A 24,196-nucleotide genomic window follows, 5' to 3' on the forward strand; every position below is an offset into this window, starting at 1 on the left:
TCCTCCGCTTAGCTTGAATGTCCAGGTAGGAGGGGGCGTGTCCTCCCCCTGACGAGGTCACATGCTTTGTCTCGGTCTCCTTGACGGGCTCATTTCTTCTCAGACGATTTAGCCTTGGGGGGCTGCCACGGGGGGGCCGTAAAAACCTGACTATTTTAAACGGCCTGCCGCATCGACAATGACACGATCCTCTCTGGCTTTGGAAGTTTTTCCTTCCGTGACCAGGATGTGACCGCGTCCTAGGCCCCGCCCACCTCCTCCAACAGAGCGTCTCTCGCCGCGGATGAGCTGCGGAGCGTCGTCTGGTCGAGCGCGAGGCCGGGAGACGGCGGCTAATTGGGGCGGCGTGGCCGGCCCCTGTCAGACGAGGCCTATCGTGGCCTTCCAGGCCGTCCTCGCGGGAGCGGCGAGGAGGCTGCCCGTAATGAGGCGGCGTACCTGCTTGCAGAGGGCCCAATCACGAGGGTCACTTGTGGGCAATTAGAGAGAAATAATGAGAGCTTTCTCTTTCTCTCTGAGTCGGGTCTTTGCCACCACCCCCCCCCCACCTCCCCGCTTCCTGTGAGGACCATCAGGAGACGCAGGACCACCATGTGGCAAACATCACCATGGAGACGAGGTGCTCACATCCTCTTTTTGTTTCCTTCTCTTGGTACCTTTTGTTGACCACCTGACTTCGCTGACTAAAATGTGACCGCGTGATGAATGATGGTTTTCATCCGATGATATTAAATACAGCAAATGGCCCCCGGGCCCCACTTTGGACACCCCTGTCAGAGTAGGTGGGGCCCATCGTGACTGAAACTGTTCTACTTTTCCTTTTAGCCAGATCGTCACCGACATTGCCTGGCGTCTTCCATGTCTATTTTGAGTGTGATATAATTGTCCGTCCATCTTTTGACACACACACACACACACACACACACACACACACATCTATTTGTCCTTTCTCGCAGCTGACGTTGAGTGACAGAGATGAATGAGTCCCCTGTCCCATCATCCCAACATTCCCTCCACTCGCTATCCAAATGACACTCCATCCCAATCCCGGCGTTCCATTAAGGCAGGCTGAGAGGCGGCATCTTGACATGCACGCGGCGTGCGCGTCTTTTTCGGGTGTGAAGGCTGATCAATAATTTAGTGGCAGGTAAGCGTGTGAAATGCTGCGCAGGAATAATGGAGAAGTGGAATAGCGACTCTCAGGATTTGTTATTAGCTGCAAAAGGAGCATAAAAATTGATTAGAGATCTAATTGAAGGCGCGCGCCACACTAAATCCTTTTATGGCCCATTTGTGGCTGCCAAAGGAGCCAGAAAGGCTTCAGAAAATACATCAGGACGCTATTAGTTGTGCAGATTTACTCGCTGGTGACCTACACGCCTGCTTCTCAAAGTGGGGCCCAAACTTTTCACCGACTTGACAAAGGGGAAGGGCGGCCATTTTTACATCCCTGCTTGTAAAATGGAAGGAAAGCGTTGTTAACCGTCACATGCTGGAGTACGTACAGTACGCAGCCTTACTACGCCAGTCCCAGCTCCACAGATAGATTGCAGTCCTGTGGGAAGGAACGTATGACAGGGCCCCCTCCTCCTCACGCTGGGGTCCCGTACACCCCCATGCTGGTCCCCCGAGGCAGTGAAAGAGAGCAGCGGCTTTAAACTGATTGAAAATGTAGAGCGCCACGGTCACGGCGGCGATGCTGAATGATGCGCCGTCTCCGCTCTTTATCGCCCGCCATAATGGAGACGGATGGCGCCCGCTTCTTCACGCCTCGCCGCGACGGAACGCGGCACCCGGGAGGCAGTCACATGACCTGGCCGCTCGGGTGCCGGCTGTCATTGTCGACCCGTGAGAGGTCAAAGGTCACGCCCTTCAGACAACGTGGCTCAGCGGCCATCACCAACGGCGAGAAGCAGAAGCTACAAAAGATGCTCTCCATGCCGCTGTGCCGTCAAGGCCGAGCATCGCTTTGCTGCCGTCGCCGTGACGACGCTACGCTCCTTCCAAATGGTTGAATCTCAAAGCGTGCGGTGCGGCGTAGGAGCACACGGCACGCCAGGATCATTAAAAGGATATTCCTTTATTCATCACGTGACGCCAAGCCTGCAAACCTCTGTCCTCAATTCTTCTACTGCACCTTCAGGCAGGAGATTGGCGACCTTGGATGCCAAGCAACACAAACACACACCATAACCATAGCGTACCGTACCATAACCATAACCATACCATAACCATACCGTACCACATCCTCCTGACTACCAGTAGTGTAGTAAACCTGAATATGCCCCCCCACTGCATGCAACTGAGTTCCTGAGTTCCTTGTGTGCTCCATAGAGGACCAAATGTGAAGGGGTGGGGCTTTGTCATCTTTGATGACATCATAAAAGAAAATGGCTTCCCTCTTCCCTCAGTGCAAGCACATTCAATGGGAAGGGTAAAAGTAAGTGTTTCATACTTTTATCAAACCCATTTTGGCTTGAAATGTGCTTGGCATGTTTCTATCAGTCTCTTAGGGAAACACTGGAGTGCTCTTTGAGTTATTAGAAAAGTAGTATTGAAAAATGTCCTCTGTGGTTTTATTTACATTTTAGTTAGTTCATGAAGATGGTCTCCAACCTTGATGTTTCAGGTGACGCCATCTCTTGTGGAGAATCAGCCCCCTCTTGTCCAAAGTAATTCCAAATTAGAATGAGACGCCGGTTCTCCATGGGGGCAGGACGTGGACTCCACCTGGCAGGAGAAGCAGGAGGTGGCAGATGTTCTCCCTTCTGGACAGGAAGCCGTGGAGATGGCAAGTTGATGCTGCGTCATAAATGAAAGATGATCGGTGAATGGTGGGCCGCTTGGTGATTTTTGGTAGACGGAAATGAAGATGGCGTCTAATTAGCGCCATTACGGCTGTAGGCGGGCTCGTGGCGGGGACGAGCGCCACCATCTTGTTGCACAGAAGTTGGGATGCAAGGGAGCGGAGTGTCGCCTCAGGCTGCTTCACTGGTGCTGCCAGCTGCCGCGCCATCCAATTTCAGGCCATTCCCCCTCCAAAAAAGCCGGTCTGAAGTGGAAAATCACACCTGATGGCCCACTAGGCAGCTTTCAAGCCACTAGATGCTCGCATGGAAGTCATTGTACAAATCAATTATGTGAAGAAAAGAGGCTTACGATAAAAATGTCCAAAAAGTCTGTGTCCTTTCCTGAAAAGCTTTTCTTCTGACTCCTGGCCAGGGCGGACGGGAGCGTGGAAGGTGCGGCCACACTTTGATGTGCGGCGCTGGCGGCGGCGGGGGCCAGGATGAGGACGAGGAGGCTGAGGTAATTTGCCTTCACTCTTCACCGTTTCCCGTCAAGAGAAGACGAGCACACGGCATTCGCCAACCAGAGGGAAAAAAATGTCCTTTCAAGTGTTGCTAACCAACAGCGTTTTAAAATGGCTGCCGTCTTAATCGCCTTGCCTTGGCAGGAACTACTTTTCCTTCCTGAGGGAAGCATTCACACCCTGTGTGTGGGGGGGGGCATGCAGGTGATGTGTGAGATGATGATGATGATGATGTTGATGATGATGATGCCGCCCTGGGGTCATTAAGAGTGATTAGCTGTCACAAACATGGCGATGGTGATTTTTGCATGCTTCAAGACGCGGGGGACAATGTGACCCTTCCACCTACACCCCCTTGCACCTCCCCTTTGTCGATGTGATGGCTCAGCCCCCCCACCCCCATCAACCAAATGGAATTGACTTCATTCATTCATTCAAAGATGAAATCTTCCCGCAGCCCGAGTGTTTGTGCCCGTGTCCTATTTAGCATGTGTGTCACATGACCCCGCGCCCTTGTGTGGCGGCTGAGTTGAATGCCCCCCCTTCCCCTGGGGGAACATGAGCCAATGAATTACAGATGAGATCATTGTTACAGGATCATAACAGTCATCTAATTGCCAATTTCTCTTTTTAATTGAATTTGGTGGAGTGAGGAGGACCGAGATGGGATTCCTGCCAGTGGAGGGGGGGGGGGGGTGTTGATGGGGGAAACAGGTCTAACACACCACACCACCCAACTTCCCATTCGGAGCATGACCAGGGTCTGTCCAGGACATCATGTCTTGCGTCAAAGCAGCACCAAATCCTGATCTAGGTCTGCACCTTTGGTCTGGACCTGGCTGGATCACCTTTTTTGGGATGGGAAAACTAGAAAACTAGAATAGTTGAGGAAGACTGTAGATGTGTCCTGTACAGCTTTAAGGCTCCAGGTGATGTTACGATGTTACGTAATCCCCGGGTTATCTTGCTTACCCGCTTCCAGACCTTGCTCTTCCAGACCAGACTCTTGCAACCTTCATCGTGATTATTCCCATGACGGATAACCCCAGGGAGCGCCAAGATGTCTCACCTTCCCTCGTCAGCCGTTTGATGGCTTTGCCTGGCGTGCTGCATGTGTTTCATGGGGCATGGCTACCGTGGTGGAGGTGTTTGGATAGCATGGTTCGCCAGGGAGGGCGCTCAGGGCGCCCCGGTTCTAGGTCTGGCTACTTTGACCGCTTAAGTGTGCCACAACAGCCCCCCCAAGCCATGTTGCCAGCTACACTGTTGATATTAAAACTCGCCTTGTGGGCCCGGATGAAGACGCCCGCCCGGCCTGGTGTGGCCCGCGGGCCGCAGTTTGCCCACCCCTGTGTTGTATGCTGCATGGTAAGAGGCAGATCTCTTACCTGTCCCAGCCAAACAGGACCAAAGTCTTGTGTGCCGTGTCCTCCTTGGGCGGACCTCGGAGGGTTCAAGGTGAGCTTGGGGGGCCAGGATTACTGGGCTTAGTGTCAGACCCCCAACACACAGGGATCCTTGCAGAAGCAGCAAGGCTGGACGTGTGTGTGTGTGTGCGTGCGTGTGTGTGTGTGTGCGTGTGTGTGCGCGTGAGAGGCTAATGAGGCGTAAGTGCTGAGCACTTTCCATTCAGCATTCAGTGTTTGTGTAATGAGAGATGATGGCCCCCATCCTTGCTCCATGATTGGCGAGCGGTCATGTTGGACGGTCATGTGGACAATGCAGCACGCTACATGAGATCATCTTCATCGGAGATCAATTCCTCTGATCGGGGTGGGGGGGGGGCTATCGGCGTGGAGCTGTGAGTGATGATGAGCCACGCAGAGACTTGTCCTTTCAATTCCTCTCTCTTTCTCTCCCGTAGTGGGCGAGCGAGCGGTGGAATCCGTGGGACTCTTCAGGCATTTTGCTGCTCGTCATTCCGACTGCCAGCACTGACCCTCCCTCCCCAGGACTGACTGGCCAATCATAGGCCGCCACTCACCCTGCCTGCCTCCTCCGCTCCTTCTCTGCCTTTCTTCCATCCTCACTCGCTCGCTCCTTTGCGCTCCACCACAGCATCCTCCTCCTCCTCCTCCTCCTCCTCACACCTTCTGGTCCGAGGAGGACTTGTAGTCCGGGAGCGACGTTGAGAGGATAGAAGTGTGACAGGCGACAATCCGCAGGGACCCCAGAGCATCAACTGTGAGTACAACGGCTCTTTTTAACACTTGTCCCATGCGCGCACACACACGTGCACACACACACACACACACACACACGTGCACACACACACACACACACACACACGTGCACATGCTGCCTGGTGTTGTCAGCCAGCAATCAAACAAGTGAAGGCTTTTGGGCTGGAAGTTGTTTCCTGCTGGACTGTGTAGGGTGTAGACTTGTATGAATGGATGGAGGAATGAGAAGGTAGCATGGACAAGGTCAGCTGGATGATGTCTCACCCTGGGGGGGTAGGGGGGACTTTGTCTCTACTTTTCGTCTCTCACTTCATGTAAAAAACTCTGACGTGTGATGAACTTCCTGCTTGGGGTAGACGCGGCGTCCTGCTGTCCAACAGGAGTTGTGTCTGTGTGTGTGTGTGTGTGTGTGTGTGTGTGTGTGTCTGTCTGTGTGTGTGTGCGTGCGGCGTGCACGTGCACGTGCATTCCAAGTGCCAGCAGGATGCTTTCATTACCACAGAAAAACCAAGCGCTGACTTTTAATGAGGAGCTCAGCTGTTTGCCGCGCTTCCATTTGTCGTCTTCCATCCTCGGATGGTCTTCCTCAGCAGAGCCGTGGAACGTCGTCTTGTGCGGGACGTTGGCGTGCTTGACTGCTGACGCGGGATTGTTTACATGCTGAGCGTGGGGAGCGGGCACAGGCGACCGGGATGAAAATCAATACACTGATAGAAGCTGACGCAGCCCCCCCCTCCACGGTAAAGGAAGTCCAATATCAAACACTATATTCATATGCTTGTTTTTCATACGGTGCTTAACATATCCATCCATATTTATAAACATATGGATGTGTCGCCAGCCATAATACACCCCCATCTTTAGTTTTGGAAGACAAATGTAGCAGCTCTTTAGAGACGAAGATGAAAGCACCTAGTACTCTTCTCAACTTATGGTCACGTTCCAGGGGAGAATGGGCGTGCCCCCCCGGTTGCCGTCGACGCCCAGGCCTTGGTGTGACAGAGACAAAGAGGTGAGGGGTGTAAATCCCTTCGGTTAGCCGCCCAGGTTTAGGCATCCAGTGGTTCCCTTGGCGACGCAGACGTGTTAATGTAAGGTAGCCAGTTGTATAAAAGTATTTGAAGGGAGCACATATGACCCTAAGCATGCTGGGAGGCCCGTGGGGAGCGTTCAGGTGCAATCATAGTTTTTGGAATATGGTATGGTATATGCTATATGGAATGCATGAAGGAAAGACCTGGATGGGCGTCTCGGGTGCTAATGTGCAGGTTTGTACTCTGAAGGCGGTCCAGGCTGGTACCGGTGGACGGTGGCTCTGTATTGACTCAGTGCTGTTCATTGGATGTTCTTCCTGTCTTCCTTTGCCACAATACGTCCTGAATAAGATCAGTAGGATGGCTATAATGTACCTTGGTCGTCTGGACAGCCACCCCACCCCCCCACCACAAATAGACGCGAGTAGATACGCTTGATGAAATACTGAACATGAAAAAACAAGGTATGTACATTAGCCTTGATTTGATAAACTGAAAGAAAGTGAAAGTGAAAGTGGTATCTGAGGTCATCCAGACCCTGATGGAGCCTCGTGGTGCCTTCACGGTGCGTACACGTCAATGAGCCGAGTGGGCAGCCTTGGTGGAAGCGCACACGGCGCTGGCGGTCGTGTCAGCGCGGTGGATAGGCGAGACGCCGGCCGGCGTGCTGCCGTATTGATCCTCATCAATCCAGAACCTTACACGGCGAGGCCGGGGACGCTCCCCGCCGTCCCCGAAGGCTCAATTACAGCGGCCACGGGGTCGGCCTCCTTCAAGGTCGGGCTCGGCATCGTCTGAGTATTTGAGGGACTTTGCCCCGTCAGTCGATGCCGACTCGATTAATACGCAGAATCGCCTCATGGGTTGGCTCCAAATCATGTTAGCTGCAAGACGATGTCAGCGCACGCGTCTTCACACACACGGAAGGTCACAGGTCACCCGTGAAGCTTGGAGGCGCTAAAATAAATCAAAGACGGGACAGACGGGAGCAAGTGTGGAGCTGAAGCAGGAGTGGGCCACACGGCGGCTTGTTTTGGGTCCCAGGCTGAGACCATGTGGTCTAGTTTTCCTGTGTGCACGTCATGGTCTTTAAAAAGGCTAGTTCTCGGCATCAACATGTCCGCTTCACGTTTACATCATCTAGTATTGATTGGTACGGTCTGGATGGTGAGGATTTGGGTCCAAAGCCGAAGCGGGTATGACTTGCTAGCCTCGCCAAAGCAAACGTGTTTCACGGGTTCAGCTGCTTCTGCTGCGTCTAACTGAAACACAAAGACGGCCAACAATCCACGGAGCGGACAAGGAAGAAAAGAACGTGGTCGCTTGATCCTGCCACCGGGGGCGCCGGTGAGCCGGCCGCTCGCCTCAGCAGTAATAACCTTCACTACGTTCTCTGCGGGGTCATGCAAAGTGCCATCAAATATTTAGAAGATTAACACCAGGAGAAGGAGAACAAGATCATAACTAAGACAAGTGGAGGCGGCGAGGAGGAAGTCGATGTAGATGTGATGGCGAGGCGGCGAGGAGGAAGTCGATGTAGATGTGATGGCGATGCCGCAGCTTCCCGCTGGATGCGCGCCGCTTCTTCCAGCCGCCGCCTTGTCTTGCAGTTTGTTGTTGTGCTCAAGTCTCAAGTAACTGGCGTTGCCTGAGGGGGCGGGCACTCCACGCACACGCACGCACGCACGCACGCACGCACACACACACACACAGGGGCTGTTTAGCATGGAAGCGAGTGTAGACGTTAATTACGTCTTTTTCAGCCGAGGTCTGGTGACAGTGATTAGAGTGAGGGCTTTTTGGAGAGCCTAATGAGGAAAACTGGCCTCTCTGTGGAGCTTTTCACGCCCGCTTCATCTCCACTGCACTCTGTGAGCGTGCACGTGTGTGTGTGCATGTGAGAGAGAGAGAGAGCGTTTTTGCGGGCTTGCTGCTGGGGGAGAAACTCTGTAAAATTAGACTTCCTGTTTCCCACAGGACAGCAATCTATTTGTGGCAGCGTGTTGGCAAAAAAAATGACGTTTTCTTTTGTCCCTTTTTTTTTTTATGTCACAAGCAAGACCGGGCTGCTGGTGAGTCGCTAGCTTTTTTGCTAGTCGCTAATGGCGGATACACCATATTATTGACTATGTTTTTACTGTGATGACAATATATGGCATAATAATGCCTGCACATCATAGCAAACCTTGCAAAAGCTAACAGCGGCGGCATCGATGTGTGTGCTTCTGCCGGTCCAGAATGTTTGTGGGGTTTGGGAAAGGAAGCCGGATGCTTGCGGGAGAGTTCTGGATGTTCAGGAGCCAAAAATACCAGCCGAGGAGAGCGGGGAGGACGAGAGGACGAGAGGACGAGAGGACGAGAGGACGGGGATGCTCCTGCAGAGGGCGAGGGTGCGGTGACCCGTTTTAAAGGGAGAGGTTTAAGATTCGGTCAAATGTGCCAAAGGTCCAGGCCGCTCCGACCCGGCGCCGCTGTGATCCGCTGCCGACGTTCAAATGTAGCGTTTACTTTGATACGAGCACGGCTGGCTCGCGACGGAAGGTGGGAGGCGTCTTTCTGCACAAGCGCCGCTCCGACCGCCGCTCACACCATGAAGGCCCGTGTCTCATTTTACGCACCATTTTGTCCCAAAAGTCCATTAGCGGCCGTGGGCACGGCGCCCGCGCCCCCGCATTTAGCTCGCGAGGGCCCCGCCCTCCGTCAGTGCGATGGCGCCTCGGCCTCGTATTAGTTCAGCACGGCTCTGTGCTCAATTAAAGACGGCCCCTATTTAAATGCCAAGGCGGCGCCGCTCTCATGAAAAGAACTTTTAAAAAGCTTCATTTCCGTCAGGACGACTGAGACGTGAAATCAGTCATCACGAGGCGGCCATGCGGGGAATCTCATTGTCGGCCATTACGCCACCGCACACAGGAAGTCGTTTAAGCAGGGGGCGGCGCCGCTCGCTTCCTCTGCGGCTCCAAAGTGTCAAGACGAAACACGGACACACTTTTTAACCTTTCATCAGACATCCAGTCTCCTTCAAAATAATGCAAATGGTTGCCATGACGACACCAGCAGCACTAAGCATGTGTTTGGCAGTGGGCGGGGCCTCCTGCCGAGGGCATAAAAACGTTCTAATTGGCGTCATTTGATTAGCGGTCATCGGATTGGCTCCTCCCCCCTTGTGACGGACCCTCCTCCCACCAAGCCAGGCGGACCAGGAGGTTCTAGCGAGGGCTCGGTTCTGTCCTTGACGCGTTTGGAGCGAGCCGCTCGGGTGAGACCACAACGGGCCATCCTGATGTCTGACGGCTGCTTATCTCGCCGCTATCGATCGGATGGCCGTGCGGGGGTCCAGCTGCTGCGGCCAATCAATGGGGGCATTTCACTCTCCTTGAAAAGTCCACCGTTCGATCCCCGTCACGCTAACAGCCTGCTGTGAACTGGAGTGGGCGGAGCTTAACTAGCCCAAAGGTGCCTCTCGTTGCGCCACCTACAGAATTCCGTCACACGGCATAGACTCATTCCAGGGATCACACGTGCACGCTGGTTGGAGATGTCCAAGATGTGCGAGCTTCCCGCCGAGACTCGAAGACGATCCGCTCAGACGTGTGCACTTTTCTCAGCGAGGAGGAAATAAATAGGATGACAAACCAACAGGAGGCCCCATCATTCCCATTCAGGAATGACTTCATTGGATTGATTCGATGCGTCCGTGCTTTTCATTTAATAGCTGTCACCTTCACAATAAAAGGCTTCTCTCACTTTTAATGATTTTTACTCATCATTTCATTTCATATTTTATCGTTTAAATTCATCTCCTAGCTGGTTTGCTAATGACTTCATCCTCGTCATCAGCTGACCTTTCACCTTAGTAGCAGCCAACCTCTGCAGTCTAAAGTCTTTACATTTGTCCTGGGTCACTTTCAGGTCCGGTTTAGGGACATTCTGGTCCACTTTGGTGACATTGGGTCCACCTTGGGTACATCCTGATCTTCTTTTGGTTATAATCTGCCGACGTTTTGATTCGTTTTGTGTCCATTCTAATCCTTTTTGGCTACGCTTGAGTCCACTTTCCACATTCTGGTCCAGTTCGTTTACATTGGAGTCCAGTTTGGTGACATTTTGGTTCACTTTGGGTACATTCTGGTCCACGTCTGTGACTTTCTAGTTTGGATAGATTGTGGTCCTGCATGTGGACACGGTCGTGTAGTGTAGGTGTAGTGTAGGTGTAGTGTAGGTGTAGTGTAGGTAGTGAAGGTGTGGTGTAGGTGTAGTGTTGGTAGTACAGGTGTACTGTAGGCGTACTGTAGGCGTAGTGTAGGTGTCAGAGGCAAGCTGTGAGTGTCAAGTAGTTTGTGAGTCAGAACCAGGAATCAGGAAAGCGAACTATGGTGATGTGTTGCATCTGTGCTTGGCCGTGATGTCACCGTGTGCGGTGGCGGTCCAAGCCAGTGTGGCGGGTAAATAAAAATGATTAACCGGGAGAAAATGTCCGCCGGTGACGTCTGCCGGTGAATAGACGAGGCAGTCAAGCAGCAAAGTGGGGGCCAAATGAAGAAAGACGCTCGCTGCTTTGCATCAATTGTTGCCTACAGCAGACTTATTGACTCTGACCCGCCTGCTTCGTCCAACCTTGGCCTTGGCATCTCGGTCGCCATGGAGACGCCAGCAGCATTGTTGAGGCTGCCACGCTGCCTTCCAGAAGGTGGAAAGGTGAAAGTCAGGAGAGACACTAGGCTGGCGATGGGGAGGATGCCGGTGTAGTCTCCATCGTGGATCATGGTTGGCGTTGCAGGAGAAAATGGTGACTGTAACGCTAAAGGGCGGCGAGACTCTCTAAAAGAAAGCATTAGCATTTAGATTTGAGCCCCCCACCCCCACCCCTCCGCCTGGGAGGAGCTATGTCACCCCGTCAGACGCCACCAGCGCCCCGAGTCGCAACTAAATGGGCCCGATCAATCTCCTTTTCCCAAACTGTTTTGGATGAGGCGCGTCGTCGGCCATGTTGATGCGTCTTGGATCGATGGCCGCTCGTCAACACGGAGCGCCTCCGAGCGCCTGTCATCTTCAAATCTTTTTCCAAGTTTGACCCCTAAGAAAGGGTGGCGTGTGCGGGCGGAGGATGCTTTCAGGAAGCCGGTGAGTCGTCTCCGCCTCCGTTTGGGATAAATGTGTGTGAGCCGCACTAACACGCGCGGCGGGATCGCTCCCCGGGAGACGGAACGCAGTCGAGATGGGAGGCGAGCGTCTGCTGTGATTGCGCCAATGAACCCGTCTGCCCCCCCGAGCACCCCAGACCCGAGTGAGGCCGCGTGGCGTCCGCCCCGTGCTGTCGCCTCGCCTCGCCACGCAATTTCCCTTCAAGATGGAGGAAAATTGTCAGTGAGCTGCCATCATTGTTGCCATAAATAAAGAGCAGGTCGTTAAGGGAAAAGGTGTCTTTGTAGCAAAGGGCCCTGACAAAGATGATTCATTTAGGGGGGATTGGGCTGAAACGCTCCGCTCAAGGTCTCCTACTTCCCCCGACACCGCAATCCACCACTGCATTATGGGAAATAATTATTGATGAGAGGCAAGGGCGTGCAGGAAGAGAAGCTTCAACCCCCATCTTTCCTCTCTGGAGGCCCCCATTGATCTATCTGCGCGCTATTTTTAGTCCTTCGTGGAACATGCGTCCAATTCGTGGGAATTAGCCGTGACTCATGTGAAGCTAACATCAAGAAGCGCCACGTTTCATGAGCGCTGGACATACGGTGATTGGCGCCCGTGGTTCCTTGTTACGGTAATCTCTCATCGTTATGGCGCTGCTTTGCCACGCCCACCGTAGGTTTTTAACATGAACTGACACCCCTACAGTCCCCTTTACATTGGTACTATCCAATACGGTAGACATAAGAAGAGCAAATAAGATAAATAAGCACCTCCTTTCTTGACGGCGTACTTCCTGTGTGCTTTCAAGGGAAAGCTTTACACTGCTATTACCCAAAGTAGCCACGTCACTTGTGCTCCGGCTGTGTCACAATAAATGTGTTCCCTGGGGAACCTTGGCAAGGAGTCCAGCGCCCACTACCCATCAGCCTAAACCAAGACAGAATGCAGTCCTACTTTATTTCTATTTACTTGCATCATTTAGACATTTTATGCTAGCCAATGCTTCCTTTAGGCCAAGTACATTTAGCTTCGGTATGCTTGGTATCTTATTAACCAACTCATACCAACGTTACCATGTGCCCCGGCCCGCAATTTGGACACCACTGTCCAGTAGCGGCTGCTCCTCTCCATGAGCGGGTTCGTCGCGGCAGGAGAAAGCAGACGATCCCCGCATGGTCACATGACCAGGCGGCGCATCAGACGGAGCGCCGGCCGTCTGTGCGCCCGTCTGATTCCCTCCCCTTGGCACAGCGGGTAATGGAGATCAGTAATTGGCTGCTATAAATCCTGGCAGAGGACAAGGTGGGTCAGAACAGGCTGATTACTTCCACATTACAGTCAATCCCAGCCGGTCCTTCAAGTCAAACGCTCGGCCATCATGGACGCCTGTGCATGTGTGAAGAGCGGGTTGGGGGGGGTTGGGTGATGGGGGGGGCAAAAACAGGGTGTCACATTTGCCTCGATGCTTTCTGCTCAGTTTCCTCACGCTGCTTTTATTGCATCGCCATGGCGACCGCATCCACACATCACCCTCACGCCGCGCTACACCAACCTCATTATACACCTTCACACCACACAGAGGTTTGTCCTTACACACACCCAAACACATGTGCTGTATGTCCATTCACGCGCACACAGTGCACACGTTTGCCCGTTCACATACACGTACAGTATGATGCCAACATGTCCTGTATGTCCATTCACGTACACGTCATGTGCACATCTGTTTGTCCATTCATATACACATATAGCGTGATGCCAACATGAACTGGATGTCCGTTCACGCACGCATAATTTGCACGTTTGTCCATTCACATACACGTACGGTATGATGCAAACATGTACTGTATGTCCATTCACGCACACATATGTTTGTCCGTTCACTTACACTATCATGCAAACATGTACTGTATATCCATTCACGTACATGTGATGTACACATCTTTTTGTCCATTCACATACACATACATTCACTGTATGTCCATTTACGTACACATATGTTTGTCCGTTCACTGACACTATCATGCAAACATGTATTATATGTCCATCACACACACAATGCGCAATATGATGCAAACATGCACTGTATGTCCATTCACGTACACATTCTCTCATGCTGTCTTGTGTTAGCATGCTTTTCAATAAGACTATTCCTGCCGGGTGTGTTTGGTGTTAAAGGGAAACGTCTCCCGTTTTCCTAGCGCGGCATACGTCTATTGCCGGCGTCATGGTGGACATGCAGAGGTCAGCGCTGACACGGCGCCTCCGTTAAATCAAAGCGTGAGAACGTGCGGCGCCGCCGTGAAACACAGGCGTAGCGGCCGGCCACGGCATTCCTCAGCTGGTGTGACGGCGCAGCACGTTCTCAAGCTTTGATTTAACGGAGGCGCCGTGTCAGCGCTGACCTCACGGCGTGATGTCGTCTGGCTGATGGACCCCCCCCCCCTCCCACCCACACCAACAAGACAAACAGTAAATATTGATTGGCGCCGTGTACGTGTGTGTGGATGATGGACAGCGGGGACAGGCGGCGCGGTGGACAGGAAGTGCCAAAATCAAACATGACAGACATTGTCATCAGCTGTACCTAATGAAGTGGCTATGTTAGAAAAGTGTTCATGCCGAGCTTTAATGGACACTTTGTCACTGCCAAGAAAAAAAATCGAATTGATGAGAAAATGTTAAGCTGAAGCGACCTTGACGCGCTCGTCTTCGCTCGGCGTCGACTTGGACGAGCCGGCGCGTTCGCACATGGCTGATCTCGTCTTAATGGACTAACTTTGCCGCTTTTTACAGCCGCTGAGGCATAACTCATCAGCGTCTTTCTTCGGTGGCCGCCACGTGACCTTCGCCGGCTCCTCGGGCTGCGTTTACAGACGCATCTTCACATTTTGCCAATAAAAAGTACACTCCGCTTTCCACGTCAGCCAAAAGTCAGCAGTCGGGGGCCCTCCGGGCGCCGCGCCTTCTCCGTATCTGTGACACGCTTTCCACAATCGGCCTGACAGCCACCCTCACACGCACGCCCATGAATGAAGAGAAGATGCTAATGTCAGACGTTTGCTGTTTTGTCTTGTCAAAAAGTGTCTTTTGTTATCACTTTGCAAGGATAACCCACGGGTGCGTTTCATGAATATTGCAAAAGTCGAACTCTGATTGGCAAAAAAGTTCCACTCGACTTCCAAAGACTTGGTTTAATAAGCACGGACCAGCTTCTCCTCCGCACGTCTGCCGGCCGACGTTGTGCTGCCACGCACTTTGATTAGCTCGTGCTAGCTTTACATGCTAACTTCCGGCAAATGCTGACATGAGCTGTATGCGCTAACATTCACCATCACTGGCTTTGAATGCTAACTTTTTCTAGCATGTTGGCTGCTTCTAGCAAACCGTAACATTAGCCAATGCTAGCTTTATACATGATTTTTTTGTAGTATATCTGCTACTTTTAGCAAACAGTAAAATTAGCCAATGCTAGCTTTATACGTGATTTTTTTTGTAGTATATCTGCTACTTTTAGCAAACAGTAAAATTAGCCTATGCTAGCTTTATACGTGATTTTTTTTGTAGTATATCAGCTACTTTTAGCAAACAGTAAAATTAGCTAATGCTAGCTTTATACGTGATTTTTTTTGTAGTATATCAGCTACTTTTAGCAAACAGTAAAATTAGCCAATGCTAGCTTTATACATGATTTTTTTGTAGTATATCTGCTACTTTTAGCAAACAGTAAAATTAGCCAATGCTAGCTTTATACGTGATTTTTTTTGTAGTATATCAGCTACTTTTAGCAAACAGTAAAATTAGCTAATGCTAGCTTTATATGTGATCTTTTCCAAATGTTAGCCACTTGTCGCAAACAGCAACATTTGCCATTGCTAATTTTATACATGATATTTTTCTAGTATGTTAGCTAATTCTACCAAACCATAACATTAGCCAGTGCTGATCATTTTGTAGTATGTTACTTACTTCTCGCAATGACTATCATTTGCCAACACTAGCTTTGTATGCTAACCTTTTGTTGTATGTGAATGTTACCATTAGTATCTCTAGCCTTAAATGCTAACTGCTATTAGTAAGTTAATTACTTCTCGCAAGCGCTATCATTAGCCAACACTAGCTTTGTATGCTAACTTTTTGTAGTAAATGACTTCTTGCTGACATTCCATTGAACTACTTGACTCCAGGCTTCCGATTGGCCGAGATGGTTGTGCTAGTTGTGAGCGATAGCGCCACCTGTTGTTGGCATGCAGCAGTGAGGCTGCGTGTGTTTTTGTTTTTAATATTTATCCATGTGTCCATGTATCCCTGTATCCCTGTATCCATGTATCCATGTATCCATGTGTTCATGTTCCACTGGAAGCAGTGAAGAAGACGCATGATGGAACGGAACGTTCGAGGCCCAAAAATGTAGGTGCTGCTGAATGTGGCGTTGCGTCATCGCAAGGTCACTTGGCCGCGTTGCAGCAGTCGTCTCCAAGAGGCTCCTCGGTGCCGAGTCCTCATCAGAATTCCTTGAATAAATCGCGGGGACGCTCGGAGGGAGAAAGGAAAGCGCAGAATGAGGTGGGGGTGGGGGGGCTGTGCCGGGGAGGAGTCGTCGCCGCCCGGCGCCGCCCGGCCCTGACACCTTGCGACGAGTGCTCATTCATCACACGTGCGAGGCTTGAGCCTCCGTAAATCACTGCGGATAAAGGACGCGGCGTAAAGAATGGAATTGCGAAGGTAAGGGTTCTAAATCCTCCTCCGTGATCCCAGATAAACACCCCCCGCCCCCACCAGGGGGAGGAGCTGTCAGTGCTCCCTCGCCGCCTTTCATCTCCAGGTAACGACCCGCCTGCTAATATCCTCAATTATCTCCACTGGCGGGGAGATGAAATGGAAAAGTTGAGAACTTCCTGGTTCACGTGTCGGAACGCCACGCTCCCGAGTTAGCTTAGCACGCAAACACTACAGTACGTGCCACAGCGGCCCTTGCCAGGCGGGGGCGCCGTGCTGCGAGTGGAAGGGCTCCCGGCGCGTGCTGAGGAGTTCATCGAGGAGCGAGTTTGACGTGATGACGGAGTACACGCCATCTTGGTCGCATTAGCTGCTTTTCCTTGATGGATCAGCGTCACCAATAATGGCCGCCGTGATGGAGTGAGAGCGGGATAACAAATCCCGCCGGCTCGGCCGCCGCGCTCGCAGCATCCAGGAGGGTGCGCTGTAAGGGGGGGGGGGGGCGGCACACCGCGCCACGGCAGGATGGATGGCGTCCGTTTTGTAATGGCTGCTCTGCTTTTGACAAAGTAAGCCCGGCTGCAACCTTCATCCTCATTGGCTGAGCCAAAGGGCAGCTGGCGACAAGGCGGCCTCAGATAAGTGAGCCGCGTCGCTTTGTCGGGTCCCTAATAAATGGCCGCCGCCTCCCTTGTTGCCGTGACACCACACAACTTTCACAAAGATTGTCAGTCTTCCATACGGAAGTCAGCGCTCTCATCCATCTTGGTCTCCTGAGGAAGAGGATGACGGTGCGTTTGGAGGACACGCCCTCGTGGACACCGGAGGCGTGAAGGCATTCGCATGTTGGAATACGGGAAACTTTTTTTGGAAAATGAGGGGAATTCTGGTCTTTGCAGCAGAGCAGCGCTGATGACGGACCATGGATGTCTTTCTCCTGACCTCTGATTGGCTGGTTGACAGGCCTGACGGTTGGATGGGAGGTGCCTAGAGGTGCGTACATGGGGGCGGGGTCAGAGGTCAGCGGTCCCAGGGTTCCCCCGATGGTTCCGTGTTCTCCAGCTTAGCAAAGAGCCTGCGAGTCACCTCTCAGACGTTCATAGCTTCCCTTCCTCCCCACGCTGTGATGTTTAATTCATCCCGGGACGCCCGCGGGAATCCCGGAACAACAACAGCAAGAGGAGACAAAAGGACGGCAGCCCGAGGAAGAAGAAAGCAAAAAACCTAAAAAGACTTTCCTCCAGGAATGTTGGGCTGGATGAGCCGATGAGACGCTGCTCTGCTAATCAGAGATTTATCAAGCCCGCTCACGGGGGTGGGGATTAGCGGGGGGGGGGCGCTCCCCTCGGACCGGTCCAAATTGCTAAGACGGCGAGGATGACGGCGTGTTGGGCGGCGCCGAGGGAACTTTTGATGTGTCAGTCAGAGGATCTGGCATGCTTTGCTTTTATTGACCTTCCCAGCCTCGCTTGGTGAAGAATCCCCAGGTGGTGGGGGTGGGGGGGCGTGGGGAGCTGGGGGGGGCAGGTTGTTTGGAGGAAGGTTCTGGAGAGGTGGGGGGGGTGGAGGTTGGGAAATTCAGCTTTTAAAGAATCTCCAAATTGTGCTGATCCAGTCGGAGCTGCCACAAGCGACTCATAACAATGGAGGGCACGCAGCCATGACGCACTTTTGGGGGGCCGGGGGTGGGGGTTGGGGGGTGTCTTGATTTGACAAGAGGAAAAGATGTGTCAAAGGTCACGGGACAGATTCACGACAGTCTGTGAACACGACACACGTTTCATACTAATGTTCAATAGACACGTTTAACATCTTACATGCTAACTTTTTACCGTTTGCTAACAGTTTCCTCCTTTGTCACATTAGCTAACCTAGCTTCACCTACTTTTTCTAGTAGGTTACTTTTAGCTAACACAAACATTCACTCGTATTGCGGTACATTAATTACTTTTAGCCAGGGTTAGTATTAGCAATGCTAGGTTTAGCGGCATCATTTTTGGAGAATATGAATTACAAACACTAACTTAGCTAACACTAGCATTGTATGTTAACATTTTATAGTATGTTAATTACCTTTGGTAAATGCTAACATTAGCCAAAACTAGCATTGTATGTTAACATTTCATAGTATGTTAACTTTTGGGAAATGCTAACATTAGCCAGTGCTAAAATTTGCCAACGCTAGCATTGTATGTTAACTTTTTGTAGTATGTTAATTAGTTTTGGCAAATGCTAACATTAGCCAGGGCTAGCTTTGCATGGGAACGCCTGGTAGAGTATTCCTTCTGCGTCAGTGTTTGTGCTTGTCGTACGGACATTTAAGGATTTATGTGTCAGCCTGCCAACCCCCCCGCCGCCCCACCCACCCACCCGCGCCCCCCGCCGCAGCGGTGACATTATTCATGTTGTCACCGCCGCTGTTAATGTAATGAGTCAGGCTGTTAATGCGATCCCGCCCCACACACACCGGGAGGTGTCTCAGGCGGAGTTCCCGCCATCGACAGCAGACCTCTGCGGCCCACGTAGCAACGAGGGGACACGTCACGGCTGATTTATTTTGCCCTTGAACCCCCCCCCCCCCGCCGACAGGACCTTGCGGGGCAGGAAGCGGGATGAGATGGCCGCTCCGCTGAAGGCTTTTAGCGGGAACGCTCTCATCTAAAGGCTGCCATTGCTCACACGGGACGTCCCGATCACATCAGTCCAGGTGACTCCTTCCCGCCGGCAGCGGACGAGGGGAATTCTCAATGCCTTCCGGAAAGAATCCAGCCGGGGGTGTCGCATGGCGATAAGGGAAAAACCGAGTGCAGACAGAAGGTCTTATCGTTGCGGGAGTGAAAGGATATTGAGGTGGCGTTCAAGTGCAGACCCTCAGGAAGGACACAAGAAAAGCACCGCTGGGCTCGAACCCGCGCCCACAGATCCCTGCCATGAGTGAGCAGCGCCAACGAGCTAAAAGCCCCAACCAACAGCGAGGTTCATCAACGTCTTTCCACAAATTCCCCAAAAGAAGAGTTGTGCTTGTGCTGAGGTTTTATTGAGCCACGGACTGAAGGTACCGCGCGAGTCCGCCCAGTAAGCCCAGGCAGGGGAAAGGCTCTTGGAGTGGAGTGGCCCCCCCATCGATCGGGGCGTGAAGTGGCTTAGTCGGGCTGCGGCGTGTCAATAGCGTCACCTTTCCCTCCAAACTGATAAAACACTCGCCTCCCCCTCCCCCGCACTTTGTTCCTCTTCCTTCCCCAGGAAGCAGCGGGGCGCACGTGCGGGCCGCGCCGCCAGCCAATTAGCATGCGGGCCACGCCGCCATAGATCGCGGCGTTAATTGTGTCGGTATCAGCCCGAGATGGCGCTGCTGGGGAGTCTGATTAGAAGCAAAGCAGGGGAACAAGGTGACTTGATGTTGCGGTGATAAGCACAAACCCCCGACGCCATGCCATCCACGCCGTCTACGGGCGCCCGCGCACGTGGCTCACGCGTGATCAATGGCGGCGGCCGTGAGGCTCACAAGATCCGCATCACAGTTTCGCTCGTTAGCCGGCGTCTGTTTGCCGCGCGTGGCTCACGCCGTGGAGGTCAAGCGGCGGCAGGGGCGTAAATTCCCCGAGTGTTGATGTTGGCTAATTTGCGGCGTGTCACGCGGCACCTCGTCAAAATAAAGGTCACCTCTGAGCGACGCTTTACGGCTTTATTTCTCTTTATGGCGCCGATTCACTGCTGCACATTATCCCACGGCGGAGCACCTTCATCAGTTAAAAGTTCATCACCTTCAGCCTGGAGAAGGTCTGCTCCGGTACCAGTGGAGACCTCCAACAGGAACAGGAAAAGAGCTCCACGTCGCCAACTAGTGGCCTGCCATCAACATGGCACCCTTAGCCCTTGTTGCTGGCCATTGAGTGGTATATTGGCAGCCATGTTTGCATCAATCTGGCCCAGGGCAGCTGTGATGTAGCTCCAGGTGTAGATTACCCAGCATGCTGTGCTACCGTGCGACGAGTGCCTACTGCCTTGGATCTGCTGGATCTGTTTTACTTTGTGTCTGGACGGGAAACTTTTACAAGTCTTGTCGTCTGACACGCGTTCATGGCGGCTTGCGGCTAATAAAGACAGGAAGTTGACGCGACGGCACAACAGGAATCCTCAGTAACGAAACATGACTTCCATTGTGGCGAAGCAGCAGTCGTGGTGGTGATAAATGCATCACGCGGCGATGTGGCGTCCCTAATGAATGCGTCCAAGGACGGGAAGCACGTCGCCCGTGTCCCGCTGCTTGGACAGCTTCCTCTAACAATGGCGTGTTTGACAGCGCGCAGGTTCAACCCGGCAGCGACACCGACACAATGTTGTTGTTGACACTCAGGCTCGTTACGCGCCAGCTCGTTATGTCTGCCGCCGCCGCCACAATGGGCCTCACTTGTTTCCTAAATGCCACTCGGCATGTCTTTAGTTGTGAGGATATTAGTCTCCATGGCAACACACTTAGCCGATACGTTGCTTCGCGCCGCTTTGTGTGTTTTCTGTCGCTGATTAAACGCTCGCAGGACAAAGTGACGTCCTGCTGGGTTTGTCTCCGGGATGCTCCGCAGGCAGCATATGTGCGGGAAGCTGCTACAGCACCCGGAAGCGTGTGTGTGTGTGTGTGTGTGTGTGTGTGTGTGTGTGTGCGGCAGCACAACAACGCATCACAACTGCAACCTCCAAAAGCAGTGTCCCGAAGGACCGCAATCTATCTGTGGCTGTACCTGTGTACCTGTGTACCTGTGTGCGTATCGTGTTCATCTTACTACATTGATGAGCAGATGTGGAATAATGCTTGCCAATGGGGCCAATATGTAGTATTGATATGTAGTATTCTACACTGGTCACTAGGTGTCAGTAACAGGACATTGATGAGACAATAGCCACTGCAGGAAGTGCTGTACACAACAGGAAGTAAAAAGGAACAACAAGGAACTTAGCCAAGTCTTATTTATGTCGCCTGTATTGGGGCACATGAGCGTGAAGGTGGCTTTAGGGGTGCTATATCATGTCTGGAGGGCTCTAATGGTGGAAAGCACATTTAGAAGGTTGTAATCAGCTTCCTGTGCCCTCACTACCAAAATATTCCAGTGAACTGCAATAAATCATTCATGATGTCACGTCAGAGGTCACGTGACACATCAGCGTCGTTTTGCTGCTCCTGAACTTAACACAGGGACAGGAAGTGACGTGAAGCGGCGTCCCCCTTTGGCGCGCGTTCGCCAGTCTCAAGCCCCGAGACGGTTTTGACCTTGTGGCGTTGATTCCACGCCGCTGCTCTTTGGCATCCTCGCCGATGTCGACACCTGAGCGGAGCGTCCGCCATTCATAATTCATTTCACGGAACACGCCGCGCTCCGTGCCGTCTTTAAGGAGGATCACAAAAAGAGTCAAATAAATAAAGGATGAGTGACCTTGTGTTGAAAGGCTGTCAATCAAACCTTCACTTGGCCTTTGTTTCGCTCGCCTTCCTCTCGCCGAGTCGTGGCGTCGCTCTCTTCAATCTCAGGAATCTTAACGCTGCCGGCAAACCCTTCTTTACTTCCTGCGGATCCCGGCGAGCGCCTGAGGGAAAGGTAGGAAGAAGGTGAACGCCGGCGTTTGGACGCTCGCGGAATGCCACGCAGGCTTTTCCACGCCTTCAACTTTTTCTCCCGTCGCCGCTAAAAGACTCAAAGTCAGCCTTTTATGCGGGTAAAGACTTGACTCTTTGATGTGGTGATGACTTCTTCTCTTCGATGCCGATTGGGTAGATTGGGCAGAGTGGGGGTTCATATTCAATACGTTTGTCTTTTCTCGTGTTTGCATACTCTTCCTATTCAGTCTTTTATACTTCCTGTTTTTCTGGAAGCGACGCTGTCCTGCGTGGAACTGAAGGATGAGCCTCGGCTGCTAACATGCTAAGCGTGTGTTTGATTGGCGTGTGAAAACGGGAGCGTTGAAGACACGGCTGGTGTGCTTTCAAAACAAAAGCCTGACTCCACGTGGCTTGTTTTGGCAGCGACACGTCGTACCTTGTCCAGGTCATGTTTGACTGCGCCCCCGACAAGCGGGACTTGGCAGCCGCGAGTACGGAGCGGGCGCCACGCCCCCGGTATCAGCGTGGGCGTGAGCGGAATGGGCAATGAGCGGCGTCATAAAAGGCCCGATAAGCGAGCTAATACAATTAGAGCGGCGTGATTAAAGCGGGTTAAAGAGGTGATCTATGACACCACTTCAGATATGTCCTATTAGCGCTGGCCGCCGTTCATTAGCCAATCATCCGCTTCATCACGGCCACCGCTGATCTCGCCACGTTTGGGGGCGTCAGTGCTACGCTCACTCCTTGACTGCTTCTCAGCTCTTTCTCCTCATTCTTCCGCACCAAACTCCTCCCGGCAGCCCTTCCCGGATGATGCCGTTTCCATCATCATCATCATCACTCTCCCTCAGTCATTTCTCCAGGCTGACTGATGACCCCCCCCCTCACTCCCCCCGTGTCGGTTGGTGATTGCAAAGCTCCGCCAATTAAAGTGGACAAAGCAGCCGTGGTGTCGTTAGCATGCCATTGGTCTCCAGGTCGTGGCTCCATCACCCCCGCACGGCACAGTCGCGGGGGCCGGGGGGGTCGGACTTGGTTTCAGTTGAATAAAATGAAAGAGTTGACTTGTGGCAAGGCGTCAAATTTGAATCCTCTTTTTAGGACTTTTATTCCCGTTTCCTCCTCAAACGGCTTTCTTCCTGCTTCTGATTGGCAGTCGGGCTCACGGCGCCACCCGTTGCTCTGGCATGCAGCTGTTCACACACACGCAATCGGCGTTTGCCACAGGACCGCAACCTACTGGTGGCAGTGGGTGTCAGGAGGCAGGGCGTATGATGTCATAAAGGGGGCACCGCAGGGTACACAAAACGGGAAGTATAGAAGATTGATGTCAGTATTTAGGGACTTTCCTTCCTGTGCATTGATTTCCCATAGCGACATAGACAGGAAGTCAAAAAGCTCCAATACGTAGCGCTACCTTTGGCTAGCCGCTGTGGTCATGTCATACATAGTTCTTGGTGTAATAATAATAATAATAATAATAACAACAAGCCTTTGTGCTTTTGGGAGTTTTGGCAGAAGGCTTGTGGATGATGGGCAAAAAGTAGTGTTCCTTTACGGGTGATGGCGCCACCTGTTGGCGGCCTGTGAATGTATATGATGTAACGTGACGCGGTGTTGGCGTCCATTAGCATCCACGCTACATGTTGCTTTGTCATGTTAGCCGAGCGCTCCTCCATCGGGCTTAATGAGCCAGCACCTCCTTGCCCCCCCTCATTAATTGCCTTGATGGGGGGGGGGTTAATAGATTCAATTTGCTTTCATTTGCTTTTCATCGATTTGCTGGTCCTGCTTTGTCTCGTCAAGCATGGAGACTATCATTTCTCACAAAAGTTTGCAAGGAGAGAGCAGGAAAAAAAGCCCAATTCCATTTGCTAATATCGAGCGGCTTATGAAGGCAAAAAGATGATAAATGAAGGCGTGCATGTGACACAACGCCAAATGTGGCGACCATCGCGGCTGTCAGACTTTAATGAGCTCGTGCGCGGCGAGCGCGTGGCATGACGACGCATTCGCCAAAGTAGGAAAAGTCCAGCATTTGGGAAAAAAAGCAACCTGTGGAAGTGGAAGTCACTCGACGTTCTTGGGACGCGTAGCAAATTAAAAACGTTGTTTCCTGTTCGCGGCAAATGAGTGTAATTCATCTTGTTAGCAGCACGAGACACACGAGGCTTTGGGCTTCACGCGCCTGATGAATGGCGGCACGAGGACCCAC

General features: G+C 52.3%; 1 protein-coding gene across 5 annotated transcripts in view; it reads left to right on the forward strand.

The window, feature by feature from the left end:
• Nucleotides 1–3,221: 3,221 nt before the first annotated feature.
• LOC131102883 (RNA binding protein fox-1 homolog 3-like) overlaps nt 3,222–24,196 on the forward strand; it is a 227,654-nt gene continuing 206,679 nt past the window's right edge. For all 5 annotated transcript variants that reach the window (XM_058048547.2, XM_058048544.2, XM_078797358.1 and 2 more), the window contains exons 1-2: nt 3,222–3,309; nt 5,178–5,497. The gene's annotated coding sequence lies outside the window, so the exon portion shown is untranslated. The remainder of the gene's footprint in view (nt 3,310–5,177; nt 5,498–24,196) is intronic.

This window comes from Doryrhamphus excisus, linkage group LG16, assembly GCF_037039965.1.
Source record: "Doryrhamphus excisus strain RoL-2023G ecotype Guam linkage group LG16, RoL_Dexc_Guam_v1.1, whole genome shotgun sequence".
Taxonomy (NCBI): Eukaryota; Metazoa; Chordata; class Actinopteri; order Syngnathiformes; family Syngnathidae; genus Doryrhamphus; species Doryrhamphus excisus.